The following is a 16465-nucleotide window of genomic DNA, read 5'->3' on the forward strand; positions in this document are numbered from 1 at the left end:
TCCCTTCCCCATCTTCTTCCCCATAATTGTTTTACTTCACCATCCCATTCTCTGTTCCCAAACTGGAATCTGTCTCTGTACCACTTTACACCATTTGTCTCTGCCTTTATGGGTTTTTTATCCCCATATATTTTGTGTTTAATTAAAATGTGATTGCTGCTCCATTTCCCACTTGTAATCATGCTCATTTCCAGCGTGGACTCAAAGAACTGGGCATTTATATCCCCGTTTCATAAGTTTGTAAATTAATTATCAATTCATTGATTAAGTCCTGTGATTTCTCTCTGCTCAATTTTGTTTATAAACCTTTCACTTCTCTGACACTGCAACTATACAGTGTATATATCATTAGTAGTTGTTTGAATGCTGTCTCTTTCATTAGACAGCAAGCCCCTTGAGGAAAGGGACTGTTTGCTTGTTTTTCTTTCTTTCTATCATCTCCAGTCCTTAGCACAAAGCTTAACATATGTCCTTATTATTCAGTCCTTCTCTTCCTGATCTTATGTACCATAGCCTGCCAGGCCCTTTTATCTTCCACTGTTTCTTAAAGTCTATCCAATCTCATATCCACCATTTCTTATCCTCTACTATCCCCTTTTCCTTTTTTTTCAGTTTTTTTTAGCATTCAGTTCTTTTCCAATGAGTCCTATTTTCTCATTATTAGGACAAATCATTTAAACTTCATTTTCAGTATTTGACCTTCCAGTGGATAACCTGATTAATTTTTAAAATATTGACTAAATTGACTTCCTTGTTATCTGAGGAATGAGGAACTGGGGCAAACAAGATTAATTTGCCTGGAATCATACAGCTTGTGTCTGAGAACAGATTTGAACTCAGAAAAAGGAGTCTTTTTGACTCTAGGCCCACTAATCTATTCACTGTGCCATCTAGCTGCATGGATTGGTATATAGTAGATACCTAATAAATCCTGGTTGATTGACTTGCTGACATAGCAAACACTTTCCCCATCAGATTTCTTTTCCTGACTCAGAGGGTTAGAGTGACTTACCCAAGATTACACAGTAGATGGCAATATTCAGGTCTTCCATAACAAATCTAGAGTTTTATATATTTCGTTATATTACCTCCTTCTTATAGCCTCCCTTCTACCTCCAGAGTAGAATGGATTGACTTTGAATCTTATTTATTAAATATAAGTAAGATTAAAACAGCAAACTAATTAAATCTAAAAATGTTTATTAAGTGCTTATGTACAAGGCTCTGTACTAAGTGATGAGAAAGAGGGAAGCTAGAAAGAGAAGGGAATGGGTACCAGATCAGCAGGAATAAGTGTCTTTAATGAAGAACTTTAAAGCGTTTAGACAGAAAATGCAAAAACAAATACAGTAACATCTGGGCTATCTAGAACTCAGGTGTATGGTAATCTTACATATTTGGAACTTAGCCAAAATGAGGGTTCAGGCAGACTATTTGGAGGGCATTTAAATTAATGCATTTCCTGAGAATTCTAGACATATTTTACTATAGTAATATTATTATTGATAGTAATAACTTCACCATTCTGGCTAAAATGCCAGCCAAGTCAGTCTCTTGGTACAGGCCCAGAGAGAGGTCAGGTGTGAATTGTCATTCATTTGGCAGTGTGTTTCTGCAGCAGCCCCGGCTCCTGTAGTGGAGCCGGGCCCTGTGTTCTGGGAGCAAACAGTAAAGCTTAAAGGCATGCTGAGAGTCCCCAGTCAGGCAGCAGAGCCATTTGCTCAGTTCCATGTCTGCATGCTGCTCACAGTGAGAGAAGACATCTGGACTCCCAGAGAGGCCATTATGGGTCTGGTGCCATCCACGACATCCTGCAGGACGCCCTACAGAGGGGAGTCTGTCAGAAAGCAGGATTCAAGAGTAGGTTTGCTGCTCACCTGCCATATTGCGCCTTCCATCCACACTCCCTTCACCTGCATCCCTCACTGCTCCAGCCTGGGCCAGAATGGACTTCCTGATACCTAGGACTAACAATGCTCACCTAGACCTGAGCATCATTATTGACATAGCGAGTTTAAAAGGAGGAACACTTCCCAGAGACAACATTTCTAATACGTTTTAAGAGTGATAAGTCATAGTTAAATAATCCTTCATTTCTTAGAAAAATTTTCATATCTATTACAACAAATAAAACTCATAATGACTCTGAAAGATAGACAGTGCCTGTATTATTAGCCCCATTTTAGAAATGGGCTTATTGGGGTCTAGGAGTCCTTTTTACAAATTCTCATAAATATCTCCATCTCTTTCAAGGTCCCCAGACTACACAAAAGGGTCTGAGATGATTTCTCTATAATACATCAATAATCTTATGTTAATGTTAATCACGGTGATTAATAGCCTAGTATTTTAAAGTATTATCTTTTTAATTTTAATATCTTTTTAATAATTATCATTTTCATTGTTGTTTTGTTCCCTTCAGTCTTACTGGACTTTTTGGACTCCATTTGGTGGGTTTCTTTGAAAACACTGAAATTGTTTACCACTTCCTTCTCCAGCTCATTTTTCAGATGAGGAAACTGAGGCAAAAAAGGGTTGAATGACTTGCCTCAGGTCACATAGCTAGTAAGTGTCTGAGGTTAGATTTGTCAAGATATACCCAATGGGAAATGGGGATAGAGAACTGTCTTTTCTTTAATATATCAATCTCTAGGGAATTTAGCTTAATCTTACAGTGCTCATTACAAAGTATTTGCTCCACCAAGTTTTCTGAAAGTGTCATACTCGAAAAATGAATTGCCATGACCTGCATTTGACTGCCTTTGATTCACTGCTATGTGTGGTCAAGCAGGTATGTCTGGACTTTGGTCTTTATTGGACTCAGTTGTCCTCAGAATTTGGCAGGGACTCCATATCACCAATGACAGCTCATTCTTCCATCCTTTTGAAGCTCATTGAGTTAAAATCTAATATAATACTTCTTTACCTAGAATTAGCATACAAATGCAAAGAGAAAAAGAAAAGAGGTCCATATTAAAGCCATATGCTGGCCCAAGATGGGGAGGGCCTGAGATCTCTCTCCATTGAGAAACTTTCAGTACGTTTGCCAAGATTTAACTAGTCATGCAGGAAGGAGGCCGGGTTTTGTCTGGTTAGTGTCTTTTTGAATGGATGCCCAGTTCTGGTTCACTAACCAAATAAAATTCTATTTTTTTTACCACATAGTTAGTGGATAGGAAATATTCTCAGTTTTGCATTCCCAATGGGAATTGCATCAGCTGATGCTCATAAGATCTGGGTTTAGCCAGTTCTCTGTTGCACATACAAGGGAACAGAGGCTTAGAGAAAATAAGTTGAATTAAATTCATCTAATTAGTAAAGAGCAAAACTAAGACTTAAACCTTTGTCTTCAGACTATATATTCAATAATTCTTTCCATACTGACTCAGCTGTGAATTTACAAATAAGATGTCAAAAATGTATTTTTTTGGCTAAGCATAATTTTCTTGGCCACTAATAATAATTCTCCACTTTTAAGAGCTTTGGGATCTCTCTTCTCAGATGAAGTCCTTGCAATGCAGATAAGATGAAAATGTAACCCTCATTTTCATGTTTATCCTCAGGGAGAGAGATGAAGGGACTGGAAAGGCAATATTCCACATTCATTTGATCTAGAAGCTGCCATCACTGTGGACCTAGATAGATCAGTCATGATTGAGGCAAGATATAACACTAGACAGGGAGAAGAAAAGAAGCGAGAAATGGTGCCATTGGATTTTGTCAGGAACAATCTTCGGCCAGCTTGCACAAAAAGGCAACAGGAAACAGATGGTGAGTTCATTGCCTCTCTTTGGCTAGCCTGTGGAAGCCATCTGGATCAAAGGAACTTGATTGTCAGCCTGGAGGGAAGAAGATGACTACAATAAACAACTTTGGCCTTCACATTTTGAAACTTGTGCTACACAGAGAAGGACAGAGCTATTGAAATAACAGCTTTAAAAAAATTCAAATTGAAGAGAACATATGGTGATCTCTATTTCTGGCAGCTTTTTTGGTACCACAAATACTTAAGATTCTTGGAGTTATAAGGCTTTAGGTCACAGATTTAGAGCTGGAATGAGACTCAAGGGTCATCTAAATCAATTTCTTATTTTACAGGTCATGAGATGATGTAGTAGATGCTTTGAGGTGGACTCAGAAACCATAGAAACTCTCCCTGCTTCCAGTACTCTGGACCATGTGATATATGTGTATCTATCATGCTACATGATCCTCTTCTGCATCCTCCAGTTGTCCTGAATCTTGAATAAGACAATCCCCCTGGGGAAAAAGGCCTCCTGAGTCTCATTCTCAGTTTTATTTCTGCATCTCCTTGTGTCCTCATAGTTTTCTTTGTCTCTCTTTTATAGTCCATAAAAATGTGGATTATGGTCTATGATTATGTAGTAGAGGGATGTGGGGCTGTTCAGGGAGGATTAGTACCTCTGTGGTGATGGCTGAGTCCTTTTCAGGGCTTCTCATCCACCTCTGATGTCCATCTTTACCCAGCTCTCCCTTGTAAATCCAAAAGGCTGTAACATGCATAAAACCATACCCCAGTAAAACTGTTTTGGCAGTAAAATTAAACTAGGTTGATTGTAACTGAGAGGCTTCAAACCCATCAGTGACTTAAGGGGATATCTACCTCAAACGTGGAAAAATGTCTGTATCCATGTCTGGAATATTTGTCTTTCCCTTCACTTAGAACTCGAACTCTGAGTCTTTAGCCTTCAGTCTCTGGGTGAGTAAATTTGATGTTAGAGGTCATGCTTATAAGGGAGAAAAGGAGACAAAAACATCCCTTCTTCCTCCCAAAGGATTTTGATTCTTAACAACTCCAAGCTCTGATTGCCTTCCATTCTCAAGCTTTAGAATATTTTGCTTTTGAGCCTGCTAGATAGATAGAGCACTGCCCTGGAGTCAAATCCAGCCTTAAATTTTGCTTTTCATAGTCCTAGGGAGTGTAACTCTTTGCCAGTCACATGATATTTCCTATGTAATATCAGTTGCTTTCTATAATCCTCTCAAATAAATTAAGGACTTGTATATGGTAGCACACACTTTGTTGTTGTTATTGTTCATTTTTCATTCTCAAAGAAGAGGGATGACGATCAGGAGGGTGATGTCTTGACTTGGATTTAAAAGTGAGACCAGTAATCCTTGTTATTGGGGAGCCTGAGGCAAGTAGATTACTTGAACTCACTTGTTCTGAACTTCAACTGGCTAAGGCAACCAGATATCTGCAACAAATTTGGCACCCACATGGTGAGCCCCTGGGAGCGAGGGTCTACCAGGCTGCATAAAGAAGGGGAAACTGGCTAAGGACAGAAAGGGAGTGGATCACAACTCCCATGCCAGTCACTAAAGGATCAGGCTGTGAGTGCCCAATGCCCTTCCAGTCTGAGTGGCATATAGACACCCAGCCTCAGAATACACAAAAAACAAACCACAAATGAAGGAATGATTAGATAGAATAAATAGATAACTAAATAAATGAGACTTTCTTTAAAAAAAATAAGTTTGTTAAGAAACTTTTCTATGTTGTAGGAAATATACTGGTAGGAAAATCTCCTTAATATCACTTTTATACCTGTATCCAGAACTTTTTAGCTTCCTTTGCATTCTTTGTGTATCTGGGTTTTACCCAGGAGTGTGCTGAAACTGGCTTACAATGTAAGTTTTCAGTGTATTTACACCTTAAACATTTCAAAAAACAGGGATTGACTTGTCATTTTGTTTATTGATTAGACTTAAGAAAGTAATGGAGAAAATGTTAATGCTATAGGGATTAAACTTCAAAGTGTGCCAGTATATGTTTTTGAGAGATCTGGTTGTTAAACATTTATCACCAAATCCTTGCCTATTCCAGGTCTCTCTCTATGTGGCTTCTAGTTTATCTGTTTTCTCAGATCATCTCTTCATTGAACAATGGACAAATATGTCCATTAATCTCTCATCATGTAGCAGGAAAAGCTCCTTCCCCAGACATTTTACCCATGGGAAAGATACAACAAAACCTCTTTCTCCCTCACTTACCCTTAGGAAACTTTTTCAGCTGTTGACCTTATTTAGCAGTTAAAATAAGACAAGAGGGAACTAGTTTAAGGTGTAGCTACAACATTATGGATTTGTTAGACATAAGAAAGGATTACCTGATTGTGGCAAATATGCTTTACCAAAGACAGTGGTATTTTCTTTATGAGAGAATGAGGAAAAGAATAAAGAATTATTCTTGTGCTATGGGTAAAGGATATCAGTTAAAAGTCTTGTCCAAAAACCTCTGAAAGAAAAAACAAAATAAAACTTTGAAAATCATCTAATCTTGTGATCTTAGAAAAATTACACTGCATTGGCATTCCCCTCTAGAGTGTTTCCCTTCCTTCCTTCCTTCCTTTTTCTTTTCTCTCTTCCTCTTGCCTTCTCTCCCTCTCCCTTCATCCTTCTCTCTCCCTCTCCTCCTTTCTCTCCTGTCTATTCTTTCTTTCTTTTAATTCTAGGACTTAGCACAGTCGGGCACATAATAAATTGTACTTTTCCCTTCCTTCCTCCCTCCCTCCTCTTTTCTTTCCTCCTTCCCTTTCTCCCTTCATCCTTCTATTACCTTCTACTCCTTACCTTCCTTCCTTCCTTTGTTATAAAACTTTAGGTTTTTTTTTTCTACATTCAGCTTAGGTCTTCTTGCTTTCTGTAGTTTGCCTCCTGTGATCACTTCTCTGCCCACAGTGACATTTTCATAATGTGAGTCCTTGCAATAGCTTAAACAAAGTACTGTCCCCAGGGAGTGGACCAAATTCTTTATCAGGTACTTTCATTTTCTGTTCTCATGAACCATGAATTAAAACCCAACCACCTGAATGTGTTCTGCATCTTAACATTTTTTGTTTCATGGAGGGGCAAAATCATTGTTCATTAAAATCAGAGTTTTCTGGATTACCGAGTCTAAAATTTCAAGTTAGAATATGTATTGTTGCTAATTTTATTGCAGATTTGCCAGCTGGGCTTAACAAAGGCGTTTTATTTCTCAAGGACTCAATTTTCCCTATCTGCAAATAGTGAATAATACTTAAGAAATCATTAGCCATTAGCATAGCATTGGTTGGAGTAGTAAAATAGTTTCTTTGTTAATCATTTCTTTGAGAATTGAGAATTTCATGTTTGTGAGTTTTTTTGATTGCTAAAAAAATAATGATCTAGCTGAACAAAATGAAGTCTTACTGATTCTTATCAACAAAGTATCTGTCAGGCATACAAGTCTAATGTATTCTGATACATTGATACCAGAATTCTGTATTGCAGTAAATGTGTGCATATATTTACATGTATGTATATATGTGTGCACATACAGGTGTGTATAGATATATATTTATTGTCTATACACAGATTTAAATACATTCATATGTATATAGACACACATATGTAGACATACCTATAAATATGCACACATATAGGTGTACACATGCATGCATGCATGCATACATACAATTCTTTTTTCTGAGAAGTAGGAGGATTCCTGTTTGTTTGTTTGTTTGTTTTATCAACTCAAAGTTTGGTACTTTCTCTGCAATTCATAGTCTTAGAGAATTTCCAGGAAGAGATTAAATAACCTGCCCAGGGTAGCACAATAGCTTATATAAGAAGAATGGCTTAAACTCTGGTTCTTCTTTCTCCAAAGCGTCCTTTCTATCCAACACATTTTCTCTCTGTGTGTATCTCTCTGTCTTTATTTTTATATCTATTTGACTCTCTCAACATCTTTCTCAATATTTCCCACATTTGACACATAGCCATCATCTTAGTGCAGGACTGTTGGAATTCCCACCTACTCAATCTCCCAGCTTCAAGTCTGTGCCCACTCCAACACCTCCCTTGCAAAGATTACAGTGATTTTCTTTAAGCATAGATGTGACTATATCTCTCTCCTACTTAGTAAGCTCCAATGGCTCCCTATTGTTTCTAGGATATACCATAAACCTCTTCTTTTTAAAATTTGTTTTCAGTTTCTAATTCTCTCCATCTCTGTTTCCTCTCTTTTCTAAGAAGGTAAGCAATGCAATATACACGTACAAACACACAGACATGTGCACACCCACATACAAGACAAATTTCTGCATTACCCATGTTCAAGGAAGGAAAGTAAGAAAAATTGATTCAATCTGCGCTCTGAGTCCATCAGTTCTCTATCTGGAAGTGGATGGCATTTTTTATCATAAATTCTTTAGAGTTGTGGTAGATAATTGTTTGGATCATTTTTGTGATTATCTATATAATATTGAGTTACTGTGTGTCTTGTTCTCCTAGTTCTGTTCATTTCATTTTGCATCATTCCATATAAGTCTTCCCAGATTTTTCTGAAATTGTCCCCTTCATCTTTTCTTACAGCATAATAGTAGTCCATCATATACATATACATGTTTATTTATCCATCCTTCAATTAATGAGCATCCTCTCAGTTTTCAATTCTTTGCCAATAAAAACTGCTGTTAAAAAAATTGGAATTATAAGTGGTTGATCTTCTTATGAAGAAAAACTAGTAGAGGATTGTACTTGGTCAAAAAGCATGCCCAATTTTATTGTTATTTGTTGGTAGTTCCAAATTTTTCTCCAGAATGTAAACTATAAACCTTTATGATTAACTTATAAAATCTCTCACAACTTAACCCTAAATTAATTATCTTTTTAGTTATTACTTCTCTTCCAAATCTCTATAATTTAACCAAATTGACTTTTCTTTCAACTTCTTACACAACACTGTCTCCTGTCTCCTGTCTTTGGGCCCTTGCACTAATTATTTTCTATGCCTGAGATCCTGTATTTCCAGCCCATTGACTGCTAAAATTCCTTACTTCCTTCAAGTCAAAACTGAGGCCTATGAAATCTGTAATAGTTGCCATTCTTCCCACTTCTCATACTGCTAGTACTTTCTTGTGTCTAATTTATATTTTATTTTGGGAACACACACACACACACACACACACACACACAGAGTCTTTCCTGACATTCGTTATTTTTATTTATTTATTTTTTATTTCCTGGTAGCTGGTACATGGTAAGTGCTTAAAATCTTGCTAATTGATTTATTTGATTTGATTTGCACAATAATGCTTTGATGGAATATTACCATTTTACAGACAAGGATACAAAAGTCTGAAAAGTTTAGTGATCTGAATGTATAGTCAGGGGAATAACAAACTATCCTTATTGGCAGCCTTATACCAAATGGGTACCACAAGAATGATTACAAATGGACATTCTCGTAAATTAAAAACTTTAAATAAGACAGGTTCTATGCTATGAAAGAATGACCATGTGATTTAATGGGATGGAGTGACTAGTTTGAAGTCAGGAAGACCATATTTAGTAACTGTGTGATTGATTCAAGGCAAGTCACTAATTACCCTAAAAGTAGTCTCTGCTATTGTCAAGCAAATACTGATTTATGAAACCCCTTTTGTGGCTGTTGACCCTAGAGCAACAAAGAATCAGTTTCCTCCTCTACCTTCTTTTATATCTGATACCAAATAAAAATATCAATCCAAAATTCCTACTATTATTTAATTTTCACCAATTCTGTTTGGAGAAGATGTATCACAGGGAGCTGGGAACTATTTCAAAGTAGAGTTTGAGCTTTCTAACTATATAAAGTTTATATATGCAGACATAACACCATTAGGAAAGAGATACAGGTCAACAAGCTCAGTGATAAAGCACTCTATGATACATTCTAAGTCAAGATTTCTTTTAAAATTATAATGGAGAACTGACCACTTTGAACAAAGGCATGTAATCCTTGAAATAGGCTCAGAGTTTCTGTGACTAGTTTTATTTCTTAAAGGAAACCCACATATTCTCAATCACTTCCAGTCCAAACATGTCGAATGATTTGGTGAATCTCCTTTTGCCCATGAGTGGAATGAGAGACTGGTACTCTGTGTTAATGAGAATCTTCTGAATGGTTAAGGATACAAGATCAATGACTTAATACTTGCTAAACAGGAACTGGAAATGCATATAAAAGGAATGTTCTATTCTGCTGATCCCTTTACTCTTTTTTGGCAGTGTGTGAGGCACAATTACTGAGAGCTAGCACTTGGAGAAAAGTGACTACCCTATCTTCCTCCCAGTTGCCATATGTTCATGAAAATATGACAACTCTATTTCTTTTATGTGTTTCTTTTTTTATTCTGAGGTGGCAGATAGAATTGATGATTCTCTGGGAGCTAGAGTCAGTATAATACTTACTCTACTCCTTCAGACATGGTACATGAGTAAACACCAGAGTAAATATAATACTTCCCAGAAAATGGATCTCTTCTGCTCAAGAAAATTGGATAACTGACCACTTGGTAGATAAATATAGTTTGCATTCCTGGCTTTGTTGATTTTAATCTGCTTCAATTTGTACAATTCTTTCCATAATTCCTCATAAGTTTCAAATTTACCATTTTTGTGAAACAATATTCAATTACATGAATAAATTATATTTTATTTGGCCATTTCCAGTTGTTAAAACATACAAGTTGTTTCCAAATATTTCTATTATAAAATAGAGAAGCTATGAATATTTTTGTACAAATAGGTCGTTTTTGTTTTTTTATTGATTTTTTTTGGATGGAATCTTAGGGACAGAATTCAGTATTGTAGGTTCATTTTTACAATTATTATTGCTTATTTCCATATTTTCCCAAATCTTTTTTATAAGTTTGGAATCCCATTAACACTGTATTAGAGTGCCTGTTTCTTCACAACACTATCATCATCTGTTAAGACAATCTTAAGATTGTCTTAGTTTTTATTTTGCTAATTATTATGGAGTCTGAGCATTTTTCTCAGTTAATTATTAGCAATTTGTATTTCCTAGTTTGTGAAAAGTATATGTTTATATTTGTTTGTTGTTCCATTAGGAATTACTTTTTTCTATGTGATCTTATTCAAGTAATTCAATCAAAGTGAACTTCAATTGGGTCATTTGTAAAAGGGAGTAGTTGGACTAGATGGCCGTTGAGCTCCATCCCAGCTTTAGATATATTATTCCATTATTAATCTCATAAATCCATACTGGTTCCTTATAGATTCTGAAAGTTAGTCTTTATCTGATATATTTGGCACAAATATTCTTTCCTATTTTCTTGTATTTTGGTTTTAAAGATACTTTTTTGTGGGACAAAATATTTTATCTTTATAAAATCAAACTCAGGCAGTTTTGTCTTTTTTCTAAAAAGATAAGTTGATCTGTTCTGTTTTTTATATCACCCTAGTTATTTGAGTTATTTCTTCCTCTCCAACTCCCAGAGAGCCATTTCATATAAGAAATAGTATTTGTTTTGAAGAAGGAAAAATATCAGCACAACTGGTCGATATATTGAAAAAAAGTTAAAAAAAAAAAAAAGATGTAAAATATGTAACACACCTGTGGACTTCCTACTTTCACAAAGTTGTATGTTGAAAATGTCTTCTCATATCTCTTCATTCAATACCCAGTTGATCATTGCCTTGAGAGCAATACTGACTGTACAAATTTAGATATATCTCTTCTCCAATGAACTATTTGTGTCTGACTTGTGGTGGAGCATTCCAAGGTAGTACTGGTCTGAACAATCATAGTCAGATGCACTATACTTTGACTCCAAAACAGTGGGTCATTTTTGTCCTCTTCAGGAATATAGGACAGCAACCAACTGACTCCTTATCAAAGAGTGTGTGGATTTGTGGATTTCTAAATTACTACTCACTTGGCAATTCTAACTCCTCTGGTTTATTTTATTTCAGTAAACCCATGTTACACAATTTCATTGTATTGGAGGTTAGCTCTAAATAGAATCAAACAGATATGATTAAATACTGCCTACAATTATTTTTAATTTTATCAAATTGTTAATGAATGTGTAATAAGAAAACAGTGGATAAGGAACATTTACCAAGTTTGCCACTCTCCCAAACCCCAGAAGTCTCCAGACATAGGATTAATAAAAACCCAGGAATTCTAGGAAATGTGCAGCTTAAATTCATTAATTTTCCAGAGCTATATCTCTTTGGGGGTGGGTATCAAAGGAATATAATCAATACATTTCCCACAGCTCTTAATCCATTCATGTAAAAGAGCTACTCATCAGATGGAGACAAGGAAATTCTGGACTCAGGATCTTCACTTGACTTCAGGAATGACCCAAAGTTGCAAAAAAGCTTTGGGTGAAAACAGAAACTCCCATGGCCAGTGCTGCTCTTAATCTTGACTGTCTTGTTGATAAGGACCTCTTCTCACTGCAGGTGGCCCATCCTAAGTGAATAGCTGGCAAGAAGCCTGATACTGCCATTGGCATTGTGGAGTTCCTTTCTACTTTGACTGTGGCATTCCTTTGTTCCTGAAGCTGTCATGGTGTCATATCACACCTTTGCTTGACTCCTAGTCCCCCCGACACATACACACACAACCCTCTCCACAAGAGTAAGGGGAGAGACAGTTATAGAGATATTTCTTACATATTCAGACATAAATACACAGGGTTTTGTATATTTATGAAGGAATTCTAAGAATTCTTAATATTCTTTCCTTATCTATAAGGACTACTTCTTTGTTAATTCTTGACAATAATTATGAATTTAGTTGTTATCAATAAAAATGGTCAGATGGTAGTAAAAGGGGATGACTACATTTTCTAGTTGGAGTAAAATATAGAGGAATGATTTAACTGACAAAACCTATGCGTCATAGAGTATATGTACACACAACAGACATATGTAGACATACACATACATATGTGTGTATATACATACATAAAGAAAAAGAAAACAGTATCAAAAATGACAGAATTTCAGATGAGCTTTAAGGGAACACCGCATCTTATTTTCTTATTCATCGTTTTTTTAATTTTATTCATTTTGCCTTAAAAGGAAGGATGTTGGGCTGAAATTTTTTCTTTCTTGCATTTTTACTTGTGTATTTTGAGGCACAGTTATACTCCTAAGTTGTATCAAGAAATAGAGGTGAAGACGTAAAAATGTATAGTTGGATTTGATTTAGTGACTTATGGGGGTCCTTGATGATAAAACAGAAACTCAAGGAGAAACAGTTCTATGCCAGAGACTTCACTGCTAATGCCTCTACATTTAGCTCCAACTAGAATTGTAGTCGCTCCCTCTTATCACTATTGATTTATCTTTGCTGATAGTAAAATTCATATTATTTATTAGAATTAGCTGACAAAGGGAAAAGGAGGCTTTACAGTCTCAGTAAAGAATATTAATGAAAGCATGGAGTCATGAGACCCCAGTATAAATATGAAAGTTATATAAAAACAAAAACTATTGATGATTCAAAGATATCAAAGAACAATGCAGGTGTGAGGAGAGAGTTTGATCTAGTTTAACTAGACCATAGAATATATAGAGGGAAGTTAGATGAGATAGGCTTGGGAAGATAGGGTGATTCTGGAGGATGGAACATATTAAATATTAGATAGAAGAATTTTTACTTTACTTCTTAGAAAATAAGAAATTCCTGAGGATTTTCAATCAGAAGAGTGACATAATTGATCTGTGTATGGGGAAGACTATATTTAAAGCCATATGGAGGATGGATTGGAGGGTGGAGAAAGTATAAGGAAAAGACTTTTTTCCTATGTAGATATTTGCTCAGTGTCAGTGGATGAGCTTGAGTATGCCCTAAAAAAATTAGCAAATTATCATTTATAAACAAAAGTATCTGGAGAGCTTCATTATCTATAGATAATATACCTCCTTTATTCTTAAATAGTGAATCTAGGAGGGAAAGATCATTAGGTTTTTGACCAAAGCAGAAATAATTGCTATTTACATAAAATCTGAGTCAATCAGGACTCAAACAATGATCGAATGGATCTTGACCTAGGACCTATTGGTAGCCAGTTAGAATCAGTTTGGTTTTAATTTAAGGCATGGTCCTTAAGAAAGAAATCTAGTCATCAAATCCCAAGATAAATTGGGAGGATTCAGAGGTGCAAAATAGGGGGAAAATGTTTTTTAAGAACATCTTTACGTAAAGATATCATGTTTTATGTGGACACAGAGAGGGAAGGAAAGAAGGAAAGAGGGAGGGAGGACAGAAAGGAAGGAAGGAAGGAAGGAAGGAAGGAAGGAAGGAAGGAAGGAAGAGGGAAGGAAGGAAGGAAGGAAGGAAGGAAGGAAGGAAGGAAGGAAGGAAGGAAGGAAGGAAGGAAGAGGAAGGAAGAAAGAGGAAGGAAGGAAGGAAGGAAGGAAAGAAAGAAGAATAGGTTGGGGAGGAAGGGAAGGAGAGGAGAAGGGAAAGAGAGAAGGAGGAGGGAGGGAAGGAGAGAGGGAAGGGAGAGGGATGGAAGGAAGGAGAAAGAGAGGAAGAAGGGAAGGAAGGGGGAAGCAGAGAGGGAATAGGAAAGGAGGAAGGAGAGAGTAGTAGGGAGCAAGATAGGGAAGGAGGGAGTGAGGGAGTGAGGAAGGAAGGGAAGAAAAATGAGAGGTTGGGAGGGAAAGAGGAAGGGAGGGAGAAAAGAAGGAAGGAAGAAAAAGAAGCAGGATGGGAGGGAGGGAAGAAGAGAGGGAGAAAGGAAAGGAGGGATGTAAAGAATGAGGGAAGGAAGGAGGGAGCGAAGGAGAAAGGAAAATAGGGAAAGAAGGAGAAAAGGAGGGAAAGAAGGAAAAAAGAAGAGAGGGAGGGAAGGATGGAGGGAGGAAAGGAGGGAGGGAAGAAGTGAAGGAAGGAGGGAAGGCATCTTCCAACTGATTGATTCCAGGTCAGATATACTCATAGAGGTTGTTTTGTTCTCAAAGAGGGCCATGACATCAGGGACATGGTGCTATTATTACATTCAATTAAGCTGGATTTAAGTGAGAGAGGACTGTGCAAGGTCACCAGCCTCACTTTCCCTTCTAGAGTCATCTGGGTCCAGTGGTAAGTTATAGATCAAGATGATTTAGATTTTTTTGGACTAGGTGAAAGAGAAGATTCTTTCCCCCAATTGCTACCTAGCCTTAATCACTGAATGGTGCAACTTAGGTCAAACTGAGGCCTGTTGAAGACCTTAGCTTAAAAAGATCATTCAGGGACATCTCCAGTCATCTTGTTCTATTTCTAGTCACTGGACCCAGATGGCTCTGGAGAGGGAAATAAGGAAGGTGACTTTGCACAGCCTTCCTCACTTAAATCCAATTCATTTGCCTGTCATGGCATCATCTCCCTGATGTCATGGTCTTTTTCAAGAATGAAGAACAAAAAACCTAGATAGTATAGTGGGTAGAGAGCTGGACTTGGAAGATGGGAATACCTCATTTAAAATCTTGTTCAAATATTTTCTAGTTTTGTGACAGTAAGCAAGTCATTTAAACTCTCAGATCATCTGTAAAATGGAAATAATAGTAGCTTTTATTTCACAGGCTCATTATGAGACAACAAATCATTAAATTCTATATAAATATTGTAATTATTATTCTATTTGTACTTTATAAAAGACATAATTTACAAAACTACAGAACATTTTTAAGAAGTGGACATCTTGTTTTGTGCTCCATTTGACTGATATTCAAAGGACTGTTGGATGAAGATCTTCCTATGATTCTTATCTATCATAGAATAATAACTTTGATTTACATAGCGATTTGCAGCTTATAAAATATTTGTTCTACAACAATTATAGAATGTAGATAACATAGGTATTAAGATCTCACAGCCAAGGAAATTCATGTTCAGTGAAAATATGTGTCTTGTTCAAAGTAAGCTAGTTTGTGGAACTAGTTAGATCCTAGGTCTTTGTTTTCCAAAGTCTTACTGGAGAAGCATTTTTAAGTTGCTTTTTTTTTTCTATTTAGCAACATGCTTTTTTTTGCCTTTAGTTTACTTTCCTGCCATTCTAATCTCTCTACTCATACAGTTACCAGCTTGGTTCATCACCTACTGCCTAGATTATTGCAAGAACCTCCTAATTGGTTTTTGTTTTGTTTTGTTTTGTTTTGCCTCAAGACTTTTGTCACTTTATTTCAATTCTTTATCTTCTTTCTGTTCTCAAATTCCTTGCCCCCTTTGTTCCATATTTCTGACCAAATTACTCATGTTTTCTGTTTCCTCTTTTCCTGCAAATGGGTGGCTGAATGTAACTGTAGGAAATCCTACAACAATGCTGCCTGGGTACATTATAAATTCATATTATTCAAATTTCATTAAGCCTTCAGTATAGCAAAACTGTTGTGTTGTTTTTGCCTAGTTGATTTCCTATCTTATTATTCATAAAAGCTGTATCAAACCTTCTTTTCCCTTCTTAAGCATCCTACCTTTCTATTTCTACATGTGTCTCAGCTAAAGTACTTTACTTTTGTTTTACTAAAAAAAAAAATTAGGCCATTCAATATGAGTTCCACCTTCTCTCTGTCTTTTTTATTTCAAACACTTAACATAATTTTCCAGGTTTACTTTCCTCCCATCCCCGCCTAATATCTGAAAAAGATGATCCTTCTTTCCAAGGTCAATTCCTTTACATCTTTATCT

Source organism: Sarcophilus harrisii, chromosome 3 (assembly GCF_902635505.1).
Source record: "Sarcophilus harrisii chromosome 3, mSarHar1.11, whole genome shotgun sequence".
In the NCBI taxonomy this organism is placed as follows: Eukaryota; Metazoa; Chordata; class Mammalia; order Dasyuromorphia; family Dasyuridae; genus Sarcophilus; species Sarcophilus harrisii.